We start from the raw sequence: 18778 nt of genomic DNA on the forward strand, positions 1-18778 counted from the left end.
TAGCACACAATAACACATAATACACAATAACACACTGCAACACAGAACACACTGCAACACACACTAACTCAATGTAACATGCTGTAACACACACTGAAGCACTATACAAAACACACTGAAGCACACAATAACACACTTTAATATAAAATAACACACTCTAATATACAACAATACAGTGAAACATTTTAACACGTTGTAACACACACTCACACACTGTTATTTAGGGGTTTCGGAGTAAAAATAAATACGTATGTCTATTACTGTTACCAGACCAGCAGTGATAGGGACAGTGGTGGCTTGGCGGTTAAGGCTCTGGGTTACTGATTGGAAGGTCGGGGATTCAAGCTGCCACTGATGGGCCCTTGAGCAAGGCCCTTAACCCTCTCTGCTCCAGGGGGCGCTGTATCATGGCTGACCCTGCACTCTGACCCTGACATGCTGGGGTATGCGAAGAAAAGAATTTCACTGTGCTGTAATGTATACGTGATAAATAAAGACTCATTATTATTTACCTATAACAGTGTGGGTCAACGTGTTTTGTTCCTCTTATACCACAGCAACTCGACCACAATTACACTTTCTTATTTAATAAAGAACCACACCACCTACATTGATTCCAGCGTTGACATGACAGTATCTTTAGGGCTGGATGGTGTTGCAGTTAATAATAAAAGTGTTTTGGTTATCTAGGTCAAAGAGAAGTGAAAGACAGACCCACTGTATCGTGATGACTCCACACAATTTCTAGAATTATTACTTGGAACTAATCCCAGCTATCACAACTTGAATGCATCTGCATAATGCACATGCACTACAGCTAGTGGGGTTCACACACACTTTACACACTCGGTGCGATACAGGGACATAGTCAGAAGTGCTACGGTGTTTTGCCGCTTCATGGTGCTGACTAAGCTGTGGGCAGAACTCCTTCAGCTGCTGAGTAGCAAAACTGCTAATGTAATGAAAATGTTTTTAAAAAAACAGATGCTGCTCTTTCATATTTCTGAGCTAAACACACAGCAAACCTGATTACGCTGAAACCGAGCCCAGTTTCAGGATTTTCATTCAATTATGGCGGAGAGGAAAAGTGTGCCAGTGAATCTGTACTTGTTATTCTGGGCTCGTTGTATTTTTTTCACTCTATAGCTCTCACTCTCCTTAGAGAGGACTTAATCTCACAGATCAATTGCAGTAATGAATATATTTATGTAACGGATCAGTCGCTGGTTCTGCTTCCCGTTCAGCTCGCACGAGGAAATGAAAAGGGAGTAAAAACAAAGAGTTTACTTGGACACTATTCAAACTACAGCACAGGGCACGCGAGCGAGCTGAAGTGCCGAGACCAGTTTTAGGTAGCGGTGATGGTTTTAAAATCCTTTCTCGGTCTAATCAGTTGAATAAAGCTTCAGGAAAGTGAGTTCAGTTAGTTCAAATTTCTGAAAATCACAGGTACAGTATACTACAGAAGCCCTTAGCAGCCACACATTATACATTTGTTCTTTCTTGTTTTCTCGTGTGTACTCGACATCCATCGTCCCCAAGTCAATGCTTTTCTAAAATGGGGTTTTTGGTTAAATGCCTGAAATAAGGTCTGTGGTTAACACAAGCACAAGATATTTTCACATTTAATTCTACGACTTAACATACATCAGTAATACCCCACTTTTACGTGTCTTGAAAAAGACACTTGCTAACAAGTAGCTAAATGGGACTACGGAGGTTCTCGGGGACATTAAACGTCATTAAACGTCATCATGCCGAACAGGAAATCTCGTCTACTGCAGCCTCGTCGTATTTATACGATTTATTCCAACTCAAACTTTCCAACTTGTAGATTTACCAGTTTATAGTATTTTGTAATTGTAGTGTTTTTTAAATAAAGATTGAAAGAGCTGATGGAAGCGTATTGGTCGTGACGTTGTAGTCATGTGACAGTGGTGTAATTTTGGCGATTGTATTTACTGCAGGCTTTAAAATTCCTAAAAGTTGTGTTCATTTCAACAAAACATGTAAGAATTTAAAATGTGCTATAAGAAAGCTGAGTGTAACCAGGAAATTATTCTTATTATTTTCCTCAATGAACAACAGGTCTTTTTTTATTTGCAGAGAAAACTCATTAGGAAAGATTTATATGGAAGAAGTTACTACTATTTCATTATTAATATTATTATTATTACTTTCTCAGCATTAATGTCCTCTGTGATTGCCCTAACAGCTCGCTCTCAGCAGGTAAGACGCACTAATCAGTAATAATGTCTAGCTGCTTGCATTTTCTGTAACATCATAATCATCGACGTTAACCTGCTGAGAGAAAGAAACATTTTCTTCACACACTACAAGCTGAAAATTCAAACAGCAAATCCATTATGATTTCATCATGAATTACATTTAAATAAATAATAATTAAACCTCTTCATGCAGCAGAAAAAAGGGATGAAATTACAGAATAATTCAACAGAAACTTGACACGTATTTCTTTTTCTGGATGTTTTTAAAATGTATATATTATTTATTTATTCCTTATATGTTGTGCATTTAACAGATGAATCTCTGAATCCAGCTCCAGCACTCAGACCTTCATTAGCAATAAGTGAGAAAGTCACGAAAAAGGGCACTGAAAGGTCAGTAAAAGCCACAAAGGCCAATAAAAGGTCTGTGTATTTTTTCTCTTTCTTTCAGAACACACCAATCAGCATAATTATCTTCACTCCTGCACTGGTTCAATAAAAGAAGCTGATTAACATCAGGTTGTGGAAGTGACATGGCACACGAGATCCTCGGTCATCGACAGGTGGAATGAAATCACACGTTAGTCTGGAGTTCATTTTCCATTTTCCTGGTAGTAGGATTGTTATGCTGCACTCGTTCCGAGAAACTGCGAATAGTGCTGTAGGACATCTCATCGTTCATGACTCAGGTGGCATCAAGGCTCTTGTTAACCTCAATAATGACGACCAGCTGAAAATAAAAGTCCATCTTTTGGGCTTTTTGTGCAGCTGTGTAAAGACTGTCCAGGGTGGGAAACTCATTATGTACATTTATATGCAGCCTAAAAATCTGTTAATGATCAGACCTCAATCTGAATAAATAACCTTCACGTACACACTTCAGTGGAAACAGAGTAAACCACCAGTTCCCAAACTTAGGGTTAATTTTTACTAACCAGTATTTCTAGTGTATTTCAATGCATATAAACATGATTTCTGGACTATTTAAAAAGAAAAATTAAAACGGTCAGATTAGTATTATTAGGGGGCCAAGCACTGAAGGTACAAGGCTCCTATTGTTCTTCAATAATGCTGAGTTCAGTGGACCAAATGACGTAAATTTCGGCCTCATTGGATTTTCGGCCATCTTGGATTTTGTTGAAAGTAATTTTTTCACTACTCCTCCTACCAGTTTTGTCCAAGTTTCACCAAATTTGGTTTATAACATCTTTATACCAATCCACACAAAAGATATGAAATGGAATTTTAATGTTCAAAATCATTCGCTTGTGACAAGCCAACAAATCTGGCGATGAAGTCGCCAATCAGGAAGTGATGCTGTGTCTCATTAATGACTTTATGCATTGTCATGAAACTTGGTAAATGTGTTCAGGATTATTATATGAGGCTATGCAACAAATTTCATGACATCGCCACCTAGAGGTCAAAAGTTACAATGACATGTAAAAATGCTTGTATCTAATCAGTGTTTTTGCTAGACCTCCTACAAATTAGACCCAAAAATAATCAAATTTGGATTATATCATCTTAACCCCATGTAATGTCAATTTCGACATCTCAGAAAAATATACTAATCATATTTTTAATCCTTGAATCTTTCAGAATTTTTCCTAATTATATAATTTACATAAAATCTGTAAAAGCTTTTAGAATTGTTTTTTGGGAAATTTGTATTTCTGATTTTTATTTTTATGATAAACATTTATTGAGTGGCTGCTTCTGCAAGAAAGAAATGCCGACATCTAAGAGGCTTAAATCAAAAAGTGAGACAGTCAGTGATGTGGTTAGAAAAGCTCATCATAAACTCAGTGCACACACACACACACACACACACACACACACACACACACACACTAAACCCACTGAGCCACACTGTCACAGACTTTAAGAGGCTTACCGATTTGTCCAGACACACACACACACACACTTCTCCAGGTCCATAAACTCTGTTCATTTTATTGCCACTGGAATCAGTTTAAGATTTCAAGGCTCACTGATTTTTAACTGGGAAAAAAAACACACACTATACCATAGGAACAATTTGATGGAAAGAGAAAAAGCTAACCCGCAACCCCCCCCACACACACACAGATCTTCAGCAGCCTTGTAGAGAAACTCAGCAGATCCTTACCTATCAGTCCCAGCACGTCATGTTTCCTATCCTGTGCACCTGTGCCTCATTTTCACTGTGATTAGAACAGTTATATCAGTTCCTGTGTTTCTGTGTCTCATGGTCAAGCGGTTGTTGTTGTTGTTGTCGTTGTTGTTGTGGTGGTGGTGGTAGTTGTGGTGGGATTCATGTGTTGCCATGTGTACCATGTGTCTTGCTCATTGTCTACATGGTTTGCCTTGTATGTTCTGTTTAGCTTCATGATTCTTGTGTTCACAGTTTTAGTTGGGGTTTTTTTTGCACTTCATACAGTAAAATATTTTACTTGCATCTGTCTCCTCAACTGAATCCTGGCAGAATGCTTGAATGAAGATGGATGGATTTTTTTCACAGTCCAGGAAGCCCTCCTGGAGAGGAAACATCTGATGAAGGAGCAACAGGGGAGAGAACATTGGGTCAGAGCCACTCAGGAGTGGCTCAACACCATGTGACCCCTAAATAAACTTTCCGTCTTCCTACTCCACAGAGGTCATCGCTCCGCCTCATTGCTCTGCTGAGAACATTTGCATTTCTGCATTTGACCTTCCTCTAAAGTGTGAAGTCAGAGTTCAGTATGATGTCATTTGTGACTTCAATTTTTGAACTTTTGTGCATTTTTAAGGTACAAAGTGGGGGAAAAAAACACAGTTGTCTTTTGTTAGCAACACGCTAGCCAGCTAACTATAATGAGTGATGTATATTTTCCTATTCAGAACAGTGAAATGTAGAGTCAGTGCTATAGATTTAACAAGTGAACATATCCATATGTTGATGCTGCAAGCTAATACTGCATGTATATACATGTTTACCGCTGATGCTGTGAGCGGCCATGTTGATTTGACATCAGTCTGTAATCCAGGAAGGAACCCGAAGAGTACACCGAGGTCCTGAGTAGAAGAACTTGGCGAGTCTGTCGCAGGTTAATGATCATTGTGGTGGATTATTTCAAAGACAACATTGCTGATACAGTCTTGTAGGACTCGGAGGAGATTTGGCCGCCAGCGTTCCTGGATGCTTTGGTTAGAGGGGGTATTTGGAGGACTCTGGCTGATGACATTTATGCTATGCATGTGTTCTGGTAGAGAGAAACACCTTGGGCTAAATTCCAAATAACTCCTCTAAACACTAAAGTCTGTACAGTATACTCTGTATGCTCCAAATTATTTGGAGGCCTCTCCAATAACAAACAATGCTGTATAATACTGTAAGAAGGGGTGAGGTTGCAGTGCAGCAGCAAAAATTATAAATAAAAAATGATGACAACACATATCGGTATATGATTGTGCCCTGCGATGGACTGGCACCCTGTCCAGGGTGTACCCCGCCTTGTGCCCGATGTTCCCTGGGATAGGCTCCAGGTTCCCCCGTGACCCTGAAGAAGGAGTAAGCGGTAGAAGATGGATGGATGGAAAACACATATTGCAGTTATTGACCTACACTCGGGGATGTCAGGCGGGGAGCCTGGAGCCTATCCCAGGGACTCGGGGCATGAGGCAGGGGACACCCTGGGTGGGGTGCCAGTCTATCGCAGGGCAAATGTACCCTAGATGCTTTATTTAATGCACATTTTGTTTGTTGCAGAATAAAATGTGTGTTCTTATCCTGCTTCTGCTGACAAGCACAAAACCTTTTATTTTATTTACTTATAATGCAAATGGTCTCTGTGAGTCATGTGCCTCGTTATTCTCAGCACCATTATCCTTTTTTCTGTAAAGTCTGTAAACTGTTCTAATATGGAAATATAAATATTATCTGTGGATCTGCTAACATCCGACATCAGCTCTAAGAATGATCTCAGTGCCTCAATAAACATCTACACAGAGAAACAGAATGAGATCTCAGTGCGCTGTGGAAAAGTGTGTTTCTAACAGAGACTGATTTTTTTCGTTCTGTTTTCCCGATAAAAGAACGATGTAAGATATTATTTTATTAGAATTGTGATAATCAGAGATGGCGGTGGGCGTTCAGCTGTGATGGAAAGGCCATTATCACACACTGTGCATTTTCTGTTCAAGAAGTTCGAGTGTCCCCAGATTTGGATGAGAAAATCTCCTAATGGCTGCTCTTAAAGCTTAATCAAGAGAGTATAATGATGGGGTTTGTCGTATTGCAACAAAGCCAAAGGCTAAAAGCTAATCACATCACATCTTAATGGAGCTCTGCTTTTAATATAGAAATAAGGAGGCACGATTTGGAGGCCTGAGCCTCGGGAAAGAGCTGATATTGATTACTGCTGAAAAGGTAATGGGAGCTAAATGTGTTTTTTTGAAAGAACAAAAAATACTAGCAGATTAGCGGAGACATTCAAGAAAGAGAAATTCCTGCATGGGGTATTTGCTATCTTCAGAAACATTAGTCTTGATATCCATGTCTGTATCTGTTTTGTGCCTGCAATATCTTTTCTCACTGTTTAGTTTGCTGTCTTCCTATAGGTAGATCCCAGTGGCAATCAGCATTAACTGTGTGACAGGACCTGACCAATGGGAAGGCAGGAACCTGTCCCAAAGAGGTGGAGCTATTGTTATAAAAGCAGCACATGGCACCCTTGTATCAGTCTTTGGTGAATGCTTTACTATCACATCTTCTAGTGTGTTAGCTGGATGAACGTCTACTGTTGTCATATATACTTCTTTTTTAATGTCTGTCCCCTTGTTCCAACTCAATTTTTTGATTAGGACCAATAGTTTTTGTTGTGTGCTAAGTCTTTCCACCCTTATGCTAGCTTCCTTGGTTTTGAATGTCTAGACAGGTTAGGTTATAGTTCGGGTGCTTGTGTTTTTTTTGTTAACGTAGCCTAATAATGTTAGTTTTCATTTGATGTTTTTAGGCAGTCAGACTAACCACTTTAAGTGCAGCCGAGTGTAGTCCAATTTTGTTATATTCATTGCTTTTGCACTTTCCAAGATAAGACTAGTTTCCATGTGTTACAAAACAAACACACTAATAGATGCAATTGCAATTAAAGCTGAGATTTACTGACAAAAAAAAAAAAATGCAATCAAGCAAATACAAAGGGTAAAACAAGGTCAGGGTCAAAAACAGGCAAAAGGTCAGGTGAATGTCAAACAGGATAACCTAGGCAAGACAAAGTCAAAAATGTGAAATGGACCGGGTCAATAAGAATGAGGCAATTCGGATTCAAAGGCTTGATATAGACAGTAGTACAGAGACAGAACTGAGTGTATACTTCACAATGTAAGAGTGATCACACTCAGGTGTGTCCATTCAGAAGATGGGGGGGGGTGTGTTGTTTGTGTGTGTGTATCTTGGGTAGTGTAGTTCGAGGCGGCCATGTTTGTAGGCCGCAGTGGTTGATGGGAGATGGAGTCAGTGGAGTATTGTAACGTGACACCCTTGGTTTTGTGGGTGTCCTGCTGTACTTATTTTCTGTGAATTCCAGTCTTGTGTGTGTAATGATGATGATAAAACCTTCAACCACCATATCTGACATCCTGTCCAACTCTTATCCACAATCACCACTACTATCCATCACATAATCTTACTTGGTGGTTGTTTTGCATTCACCCAAGACCTTAGTTTTCTGTGTCATTGTGACAGTGGCCTAAACACATCACCCGTGAATAAGTTACCAAGATACTTAAACCTGGTGCAAGGTCTCTCCCTTCACCTGAAGAAAACATCCCATTTTTTCTGTGAAAGAACCATGGCCTTGGATTTGTAGGTAATGATTTAGTGGCTTGTGTACTTCAGTGAACCTCAGGGTTATATCAGTGGGAGTTTAAGGCACCCAGTACAGCTACCTTCAGAGAACAGATCTGTGTAGAGAAGTGACCCCCATGACCCCTGATATAAATGACAAGAAATACTAAGACTGTTTTCAAACTTTGCTGGATTCGGCCAATTTAAGTGCACTCTGTGCTTTTCCACCCTCAGTCTGGGTCTTATGGGAGATGAGCTCAGATCCCCAGTAAATGAACCAAACTTAGACCATCTCAGGAGAGTCATCGTGTCTCTCCTCGACATTTGGAGTGAGGATTATATACAGAACCAGTTAGTTGCAGCTCTTAAAAACATTAAAGCGTTTGAAAGTTTTTCTGAAACAAAAATGAAGGTGAAGGGGTTTTACAGGATGCATATACGATCCTGGAACAAGCTAAAGAAGATGCTACATGCAAGAGTGACACTGATTTAGACAGTTAGAGGAAATCAAATACCTGTTTTATGAAGAACTTGTCACCATTTATGTTATTGGTCTCAGGCCAAAAAAGAATAAGTAGGAATGGGACTTTAGAGAAGCAGCAAGTGAGCTGAGTGTGTTTTAAGGCTAGGGACGGTGTGAAAAGAGTTCTCTTCCTCTCGTTCATCCCGCTGTCTCGGCCCAGTTCTGAGTTCGGTTCTTTTAACCCAACCCTGCACTGAGAGATTGTGACTGTTTACTTTTTTACTTGCTTTATAGCACTTCTCTTGGCAAACTCAATCACACAAGCATCAAACAACAAGTAAAAACAACTTTATATGGATTGAAAGAAATGGGGATAAAGGGATATCCCTCTCTTTACTCTAAAGGTAGAGGCATTTCATCTCTATTGTTCCTGCCTCATCAATAGCAAAAAAGAAAATCTTCACCTTGCGGAGTTAAAAATCAATTTAAAAGAGTCGTTAAAGTTAAGAGAGAGGAGCTGTGTTTCCGTCTGAATGTAGACGAGTGTGTAAGAGTCTGAATCCTTTTTCACAGGATTTCATGTCTCATTGTTTAATGAGCTCTCTTGCTCTACTCAGAGACACTATAATCGTACAAACTTCTACAGATCTCACTAAAATAAAAAGGTTAATTGGCTCAAGTCTTGCAAAAGCTCATTTGTCATTTGTCAGATCCTCGACAGGATAAGGACCAATCATACAGTTCATGCGGAGGAAGGAAACATCTGCTTCCCTACAGTTAAGTTTTGCTGTGAGCGGCTGAATGCCTGTAAACGTACATGCGGTCACTGTAGGTGTAGGTGAGTTTGTGGAAGATGATCAGAAGTAATGCTTTGTCCCCATGCAGCAGTCCACTGCATGGACTTGTTCTGACATTACTTCTCAAATATTTTTCATGTTGGATTCAAATATCACCTTAACTCGCGTACCGTAGTCACAGGGACTGTGGAGACTGAAGAAGTGTAGGTGGTAAGTTCTGTACAGTTAATCAAACCTTAAAACTTTTTCATGGTGATGTTTAAAAGTATTAACTGATGTATAAATGCTGATTAATGATCAGTAATAATTTTATACATTTTGTCACATTTAAGCAGTGTGTTCTACAGAGTGCCAGGATGTCCAGTTTTGGGAATGTGCTCAATGTTTTACCTTTACTCCTTGTTTTACCTGGTTCTGAATTTCTTTCTTTGTTTCCCAACTTCCATCCGGTTTTGAATTTGATCATAATATGTGGCTTTTGGTAATAACTTCTAGACCTTCTGTTAACTTGATATTTAAAAAACACATTGCAACTGCATCCACGTCCAACTCGATTTGTGAAAATAATCACTTTGTGTTTGTGTTTAAAACTTTTTGTGCTGTGAGTCAGTAAGTAATAAACGGTGCCGAGGCCCTATACAGCATCTATCTGCAAACCCTTTCTTATGCCAAAGCCACTATTTTATTTCAATTGGACCGCTTCTTAAAACGCTGCTGACTTGTGCCAGTAGACTTACTCACCACATTCGGATCCTCATCTGACGCCACAGCCAGAACAATGTCACAGAGAAGCACTGGAGCGTTGACCTGGAGAGATATTCTGGCGTTCAATCTGGCAGAGTAACATCTGCTTACTCAGCCTGTATTTAACCCACTCAGAATCCTTCTCCCCAAACACACCAACTGCTCCGGAATACCACATTTCACTTTCTATTCCCATACTTCCCCACAGACTTGCAGGTCCAGGTTCACTTCCGGAGATGGTGCTACGAGATGAGTCATCATTAAAGGGTCACCTGTCATACGCTGGAGTTTAGACTGGTTTATACTGTAGTTGCTTTTAACTTGACATTTGTAAGATGGCAGCTGCATGTGCACATCCTGTTCAATGAAGTTCAACAAAACAGACTTCATGTAAAAACTGTAATGAATTTCCTGCTTACACAACTGCACTATTTCACCATGTAGTATTAGCACATTTATAGAAGGGGTGTATTTATTTATAATCACACTATCCGGTGTCACCCAGATGAGGACGGGTTTCTTTTGAGTCTGGTTCCTCTCAAGGTTTCTTCCTCATATCGTCTCAGGGAGTTTTTCCTCACCACCGTCTCCTCTGGCTGCTCATTAGAGATAAATCCATACATTTAACATCTATATCCTGAATTTATATATTTCTGTAACGCTGCTCTGGGACAATGTCCACTGTTAAACACGCTATATAAATAAAACTGAACTGAATTCTCAGACATGAACACTACACGTTTAGCATTGTGGGCAATATAGCACCATGTGACAAACCAGCATGGTGTATTAAATCGCATCCTTATGGACTATTTTCGAGTACAAACACTAACCAGTTTATCTATTACGCGAAGTCTTTGATTTTTAAAAACCTGTCACTTAGCCTTCAAAGTTCTGTTTTGCATAGCTTCTGGTTTTCAAGATTAGGAAATACCTTTGAATGTAAGGTCCGGTGTTTATAGACAGTATGATGGAACCTGTGCTGATGGCCATCTTCTGTATTTCTGCGTCAGTGCTGCAGTCCTCCACAGCGATCATCAAGTCCATGCGCACTTCATCTACAACCGTCTGGTTTGGATCCTCCACCTCATAAGAGCAGGACAAGCTCCAATGCATGATCGGGACGGTTCAGAGGATCATCAGATGTAGTCTGCCGACGCTTCAGGACATTTACAACAGCAGCATCACATATTGCACTGGCAGGATTATAGCTGACCTTTTCACCCCAGACATCACCTCTTCCAGCCCCTACCTCTGGATGAAGACTCAGAGCCATCAAAGCCAGCACAGGTTCTTTCCCCAGAGCTGTGGTGCTCACCTGCCACAGTGGACATGTTGAATCAAAACACAACAAAAAACAACTCTGCATCCCTGCACTACATACAATGCTCATACCATTCTGTAACATAATGTAAACTATACCTCTTTTATTTCTGTTTCCTCAGACCCTACTCTATTATTCTAGTTTTATTAAATGTAGTTAAATGTCTATTTTCTCGAATACTGTTAATATCTGTGCACTTGTCTGGTCTGTTTAGTATGTTACACGTCATATATGTGCGCACACACCGTGACAAATTCCTCATTTGTGTAATATTCTTGGCAAAATAAACAGATTCTGATTCAGATGTTTTGAAAGGTAAAGAACAGATTCCCAGCTCACTAACAGAGACTGGCGTGCTGTGCTTTCCATATAATGTTATTGTCAACATAAAGCTTACATTCTGGACGTATAATTGTCTTTTTGGGTTTGAATCAGTGATTTCTGGCACAGTTTGAGTCCTTGGCTCAGCGTGGTGTCTGGTTTCTGCTTGGATGGAAATAAAGAGTGACTGCACATTAATAAATTACGCATGAGTCCTCTGGATGGTGTTTATTTGGGCATACTGAGCCAATATGGCAGCTCATCTCTCACAGGCATGGCAGCTTTAATTATTTCCAGTATTTAGGCTTCCTGCTCATTTCACCACAGAAACATCACACACACACACACACACACACACACACACACACACACGGTGAAAGAAAGGAAATTCTCAGTTTTGATGGCACAATGATGCTCAACAAAATGATCCGTCAATCTTCTTGTGGTTTCCGGAGATATTCTGCTCGATGGAATAAACAATATTGCGTGCTACGTATTGGTTATATTTCTGACACAATTACAAAAAAATTCATTCCTGACAAGCACAACTTTAAACCGTAGCCTTTCAGTTTAGAATCTTTACAGTTCTTTTCTTCCTGTGAGGTGAACTGGAACTGCAGTGAAACCATGACAACTATGAATTTTTGAGAAGAGAGCTGGGCTGAGAAAATGTAAACAGAACCTTTAACATTAGTTCTAGAACCTTTACCATTGCAGGGCGCTACTGCAAAATACTACTCCAGAGCTGGGGCTCCATGGGGTTATGCCTGTTATTTTCTTTATATACAGTATTTACATGTTTCAGATGTTGATTTGCATTTCTATGCTGATGATAGCGTAGTTCTAATGTTCTACCCAACATTCTGCTGAGGAACTCAAAAAACCTGTAAAACCTGTAGGAACCTGTAAAAAACATTACAGAAAAATCTCAACAGTTTCACATTACACCTAAGTGATGGAAAACGTTGGGGTTACGCATGTAACCCTGTTCCCTGAGAAGCGAACGAGACGTTGCATTTAGCATAACAGTATGGGAACGGGAATACCCACTCCGTCATACCGAGGGTACGGCCTGTTCAAAAATACCCAAGCCCGAGGGTCACTGCAAGACACTCGAGCCCAGGGTGGAATGAATATCCAGGCTGTAATAACGAACGACTGTGTGTAGTGTAGACCACCCTGCAGCTGCACACACATCCTGCAAGGATACCCCTTTGGACAAAGCCTTTGAGGAGGCGACACCCTAGTGGAATGAGCTCTTATGCCCAGAGGCATGGCGAGACCGCGTGTCGTAAGCCCTAGAGATTGCTTCCACTATCCAAGTAGAGATGCGCTGCTTTGACACAGCATCACTTTTACTGTCGCTGCCAAAGCAGACCAGTAGCTGCTCCGACTTACGCCACTGGCCGGAGCGGTGGACGTAAGTACAGAGAGCCCTTACTGGACACAGCAGGTGCATCCTCTCTTGTTCCGGTGTGAGGAACAGAGGAGGGCAGAAAGCCTGCAACACCACAGGGTGGGCAGCCGATGTAGGCACTTTAGGAATATAATCTGGCCTAGGATACAGGAAGGCCTTGGCTAATCCAGGGGTAAAGTCAAGCAGGAAGGGGCAACAGAGAGAGCTTGTAGACCTCCCACTCGCTTGAGAGATGTCAGGGCCAGTAAAACAGCTAACTTTAGAGTCAGAAGCTTCTCAGAGGCTGACTCTAACAGCTCAAATGGGGCCCCTGACAGACCATCCAAGACCACAGAAGGTCCCAGGAAGGTATGCGCGGCCTGCAGATGGGCCTCAGCCGTCTGACACCACGCATGAACCTCGAAGTTAGAGGATGTTGCCCCACAGAGGCTCCATCAACAGGGGCATGGCTGGCCAAAACAGCGGCCAAGTAACCCTGATTGTAGAAGGAGCCCACCCCACTGAGAAACGTTCTTGTAAGAACTCCAGGACTGTAGCTATTGCGCAGTTCACTGGGTCTAGCTGACGTTCCTCACACCACAAGACAAAAAGCTGCCACTTGAGTGCATACAATTTCCTTGTGGATGGTGCTCTAGCATTTAACATGGTTTCTACAATCTCAGTTGTGAGACCAGAATCTATGAGCTGGTGCCCCTCAGGGGCCAGACCCACAGTTTCCGTAGTTCTGGCCGAGGGTGATAAATCAGCCCACTGGAAATGTTCTTGTAGGAGCTCCAGGACTGTAGCTATTGCGCAGTTCACTGGGTCTACAGTGGATCCCTGCGGACGGGAATCCCCCAAGGAGTGCCATCTCGCAGGGATATTATCTCTCAGAACCATGTTCGAACTGGCCTAAAAGGTGCTACTAGCAGACTGTCTTGGCGAACTCTCGCTAGAGCTTGTGGGAGCAGAGTGATAGGGGGAGCGGCATACAGATGTGAACTCGGCCATATGTGTGGACTCCACCACAAAAGTCTCCCAAGATCCAGCTTTATCTTGCTCGGTGTTGATAGGATTGACACTACGCATGTTGGGGATAGAAATGCCCTCATCGTAGTAAAATCCTATAACCCCTAGAAAAGTTGTCCACTGCACCGGGGAAAGCATACTTTTCTGAGTTTCAACCTGAGCCCCAAGCTCTTCATGTGGGCGAGAACAACATCTCAATGTTGAACCGCCAGCTCTCTGGATCGTACTAGAATTAACCAGTCATCCAGGTTGTTTGGTACACAGATGCCCTGGAGTCCCAATGGAGCCAGAGTGACATCCATGCACTTTGTGAAGGTGCGAGGGGATAAAGCTAGCGATATTCCTACGTGGAAATATGCACCTTTTAGATCTATCGCCACAAACCAGTTCTCGAACTGAATCTGTGGCACGATAAGTTTGAGCGTCTGCCTCTGAACCTGTATGTCCGAAGAGTACGGTTCAGATGATGCAGATCTAAAATTGGCCGCATACTCCCACTTTTTTGCGGAACAGGAAATAATGGCTGTAAACCTCCCTCCCTTCGGGAACAGGGTACATGTTCTATGACCCCATTGTCCTAAAGGGAGCTTACTTCCTGCGCTAACGTCAGGCTCTGGTCTGTGCTGACTGCTGTGGTGAGCACACCTGTGAACGGGGGGTCGAGCTATAACTGGACCCGGTAACCCTTTCTACAGTAGACAGAACCCATGGAGACACATTTGGCAGTAGTTTGCACGCTGCCCGATGGTCTTTTAGTGATGTTAATTATTCTACATTCTATTGGAGCGAAGCATCAGATTTTCGTTGCCCTGTGACAGCTCGCTGACCAGAGAACACTCAAAACTTGGGGACCACCTTGGCTAGGGGAGGCCCTACAGTCGCACTGGGGGCTACCTGCCCTAACAACCTAATGTCCCCAGATACATCCCTCCACGGCCCCTCAGGGCCGCTCTTCTTTGCCTGCTTGACCATTCTCAGATCAGGCCTGTGGCCACCCAGTTCCCCTGGCTGTCTGCGGGGGTTGGCGGGCTGCCATACTCGCCTTCTGGGTCTCCCTCACACTAGTGCTGGCCCAGGCTCCACTCGTGGACGCCCGGGTGAGCTCGAGACAACAGGGAAGAAACCGGCTTTTTTTGAATGCCGCCATATGTCGAGCTCACTCAGCAAGTCTGCTTGGTAGGCCTGCAACCCTGTCATTGTCTGCAGTGACCCACAAGCAAGACTACTACTGCATAGGCTTGCCCACCAATGCCACGGTGGCCTTACATGGCTTGGATGCAAGCCAGCCCCCCTAATTACCTGCCGTCAGTGGAGAGAGGTACCTCGCATGTGCCTTCTTCACCTTGAGCATAGCTAAATAGCCATGCCGTTCATTCCCACAATGGCCGCATAATTCAACATCGTGGGGTTATGAATATGGCTTATGCGTGGTTTTCCCCAGAAGCCTGAGATTTTGTCATAAACTTCTGGAAGACAGGGGAGTTTCTGCAGTGTGAGGGATTTACTTTCACTGGGTGATCACTTCAAGCAGCTCTTTATATGCTGCTCTCAGTTTTTAACACATACTTCTAACTCCTTGGAGTCAGAGAGGAATTATTACCCTTTTGGCTTTCCATAGCGGAAAGCTCCAAAATCCAGCGGAGAGCCGGACCCAGAAGACAGAGCAAGAGATAGAGCAGCGCACGTCTCCGGCTCCTCTTCCGGATCTATAAGAGATCCCCCAAACCTTAGACAGCTAGCTGCCTCGGCAGCGGCCTGCCCAGATCCGCGAGGCTCTGAAACCCGACTCGCTTCGGCTTCAGTTTTTTTTCTTGAAGCGCGCGAGTCGCGAGCCGAGCTGCTTAATGTGGGCGTTACCATGCACAGCCTCTCGAGGCCGCCATCGCATACTACACCGCTAACACTTCACCCAGAAATGTGCACTTTTCCCCGTGATGAAACGGGAGCAAGCCGTAACACTCTGCCTGAATTCTTTCTCGCTCATTACTTACCTCTCTTTTCCTCTAAAGAAGGATAGAAAAGTTCAGAGATTTTGAGAAAATATCGAGTAGAAATGAAGCGTTTTTGTCACACAAACAACAGACATGCAGTCTCGCTGAAGACAATAAGGCTGGCGGCGCGGTTCACAGGTGCCATATATATATCATGCGACGCGCTTAATTACCACGTCACCTGATCATGGCAGGCCTATAAGTAGAGGCATGATTTTACACAAGCTTCAGATACCGGTCACGCGCCCAAAGCGTTCCCATACTGTTATGCTAAATGCAACCTTGAAGTTCCCTTTGAAAGGGAACCAAAACACACGGTATACATTTTTTTTTTTATTATAAAGGTGCATTTAACTGCTACCCCTTAAATATACAAATATACTGTACAGCTTTTAGGGCTGACTAGGGCAATTATTGTCATCATATAAATACCTGGGATTTATTTTAGACAATGATCTTTATTTTAATCTTCAGATTAAACAAAAAACTAATAATAGGTTTTAATTGGTGTTTTGTTTTAGTAACGGTAACTGTTTTGTCCAACGTGTTAGAAAAAAATAAAAGTTGGCGCTAAATAAAACATGACATATACTGTACAGTAATTTATTCCAGATGTTCCATCAGTGAGGTCTGAATTTGGTAATACGGCTTTTAGTCGTAAATCATACTGTTTAGATAGGGCAGTGTTAGACACTGTGTTAAATACAGCAGTCATAAATTAAGCCTCCATCATTAACCTGATTGTGTAACTAACCACACAACCGACAACAGATTTTTTATCAACTTTTCCTTCTCCACAGAGTGAAATGCCCAGGTCCTGAGCGGGTCTTTTCACCACTCTCTTAGTCTTCTTAGTCTCAGAATCAGCCATTTTTAGCTCCAGTATTCCTGTTCTCTTCTAGAAGGTGAATAACTGCAGTTTTTATACGTTTACTTTTCTCTTTTTCTTCTCTTTGTTCAGATATATCTGCTCACAGCAGGTCTTATGCCATTTCTAACACAGCAGTCAATGTGTTGTGGTTCTTCCCTTCAATTCAGTTCAGTTCATGCTGCTTTCTTCTTCAAGGTTGAACCGGTGATATCATAAAACGACTGAACAGGGAGGAAGATTGTTGGTGTGCTATGTTAGTTACACAGAAGCCGACCTGCTGCCGCAGATCAGGGATAGGATCAGAGCTCGAGTTATTTGACAGCTCATGATACTCAATTTAGGTTTACAAAAATCCAGATGTAGAGTTTGATTCCTAATGAACAAAGTGAGGTTGGTGAGGAAAAACTCCCAGAGACCACATGAAGGAACCAGAGCTTCATTTATAAATCTGCAGGTCCCGGAACACTGAGACGGCAATGATCCGGCAGGTCAGGAGGCAGGCGAAAGGTCCCGGTCCTCCAACTTACAGACATGTAAAAGTGCTTCCCGTGTCTCACGTAGCCAACAATATTCAATGCTGATAGGTTAGCCTTTGTAATTGATCACACTGGTACAGCAACGTAATAGCATAACCAACTTAATAGCTGTGAGTATTATAAGTACAAAGGGAAACGTTTATAGATTGCCCAGTCCATCAGCTTACGTGCTGTCACCTCACTTACCTACAAAACACATTTGCCAAAAGCTCTTCGAAAACAAAGCTGCATTTCTTTGGTGTTATTTAATGTCAAATTTCTGCATGCGCAAAAACGTAAAAGCTCACACGCACGTTATTGGCACTCGTGTGGTACATATATACACATACATGTACATATATATATATATATATATATATGTATGTATATATATATGTAAATAAGGGTATGTAGGACTGAGCATGGTGTGAGAAGTTGAAATAAGAAGGTGATGTGAAACAGGTGAGGCAATCATCTAATCGTAGTATATAAGGAACCTCCTAAAAAGGCCGAGTCCTTCAAGAGCGGGGACGGGTCGAGGCTCGCTGATCTGCCAACAGATGTGTCAGTGAATAATCCAACACTTTGAGAAGAACAGTCCCCAAAGACAATTCAGTAGGATTTAAAGATTCGAGGAATCCGATCAAATCTCTGTGTGTAAAGGGTGAGGCTGAAAACCGCTTCTGAATGCGCGTGATCTCCGATCCCTCAGACGTCACTGTCTTAAAAACCCTCATGAGTCTGTAATGGAGATCCTGACATGGGCTCAGGAATACTTTGGTAAACCTTTGCCAGTTGACACCATTCGCCGCTGCATCCACAGATGCAAGTTAAGGCTTTACTATGCAAAGCAGAAGCCGTACATCAACACTGTCCAGAAGCTCCGCCCACTTCTCTGGGCTCGGTCTCATCTGAGATGGACAGTAGCACAATGGAATCGTGTTTTGCGGTCCGACGAGTCGACATTTCAAATAGTTTGGGGTTGTAAATTAAACCAGTGATTAAAGTGATCATAATAAATAGGACTATTCATATAGCGATATATTGGTGATATACTCTACTCCTATTAGATTTATTTAAACACTCACCATCTTCTCATTCGTGTATCATCATATTAATCTTTTTGTTTTTCATTTTTAAATTTAAAATTTAAAATTTAAATTTAAGATTTAAACATCTGAGCCTTAGTTCTCCCTTCCTCGGGTATGGAACCGATTTCTCCCTGAGATCCAGGAGATAATGCTGCTCTCTGAAGGCATTTCCACCTTACCACCTTCAGGAGTTGCATTT

The 18778-nt window shown here is 42.1% G+C and overlaps 1 long non-coding RNA gene across 1 annotated transcript; it reads right to left on the reverse strand.

Annotated features, from left to right (window-relative positions):
- Window positions 1–10458: 10458 nt before the first annotated feature.
- On the reverse strand, window positions 10459–16499 carry LOC128609343 (uncharacterized). Its single transcript, XR_008386211.1, has 3 exons — window positions 16103–16499; window positions 10976–11359; window positions 10459–10637 (listed from the first exon to the last, which is right to left on the reverse strand). It is a non-coding gene; the product is annotated as an uncharacterized LOC128609343 (long non-coding RNA).
- Window positions 16500–18778: the final 2279 nt, after the last annotated feature.

The sequence above is a fragment of the Ictalurus furcatus genome, chromosome 6, assembly GCF_023375685.1.
Source record: "Ictalurus furcatus strain D&B chromosome 6, Billie_1.0, whole genome shotgun sequence".
Taxonomy (NCBI): Eukaryota; Metazoa; Chordata; class Actinopteri; order Siluriformes; family Ictaluridae; genus Ictalurus; species Ictalurus furcatus.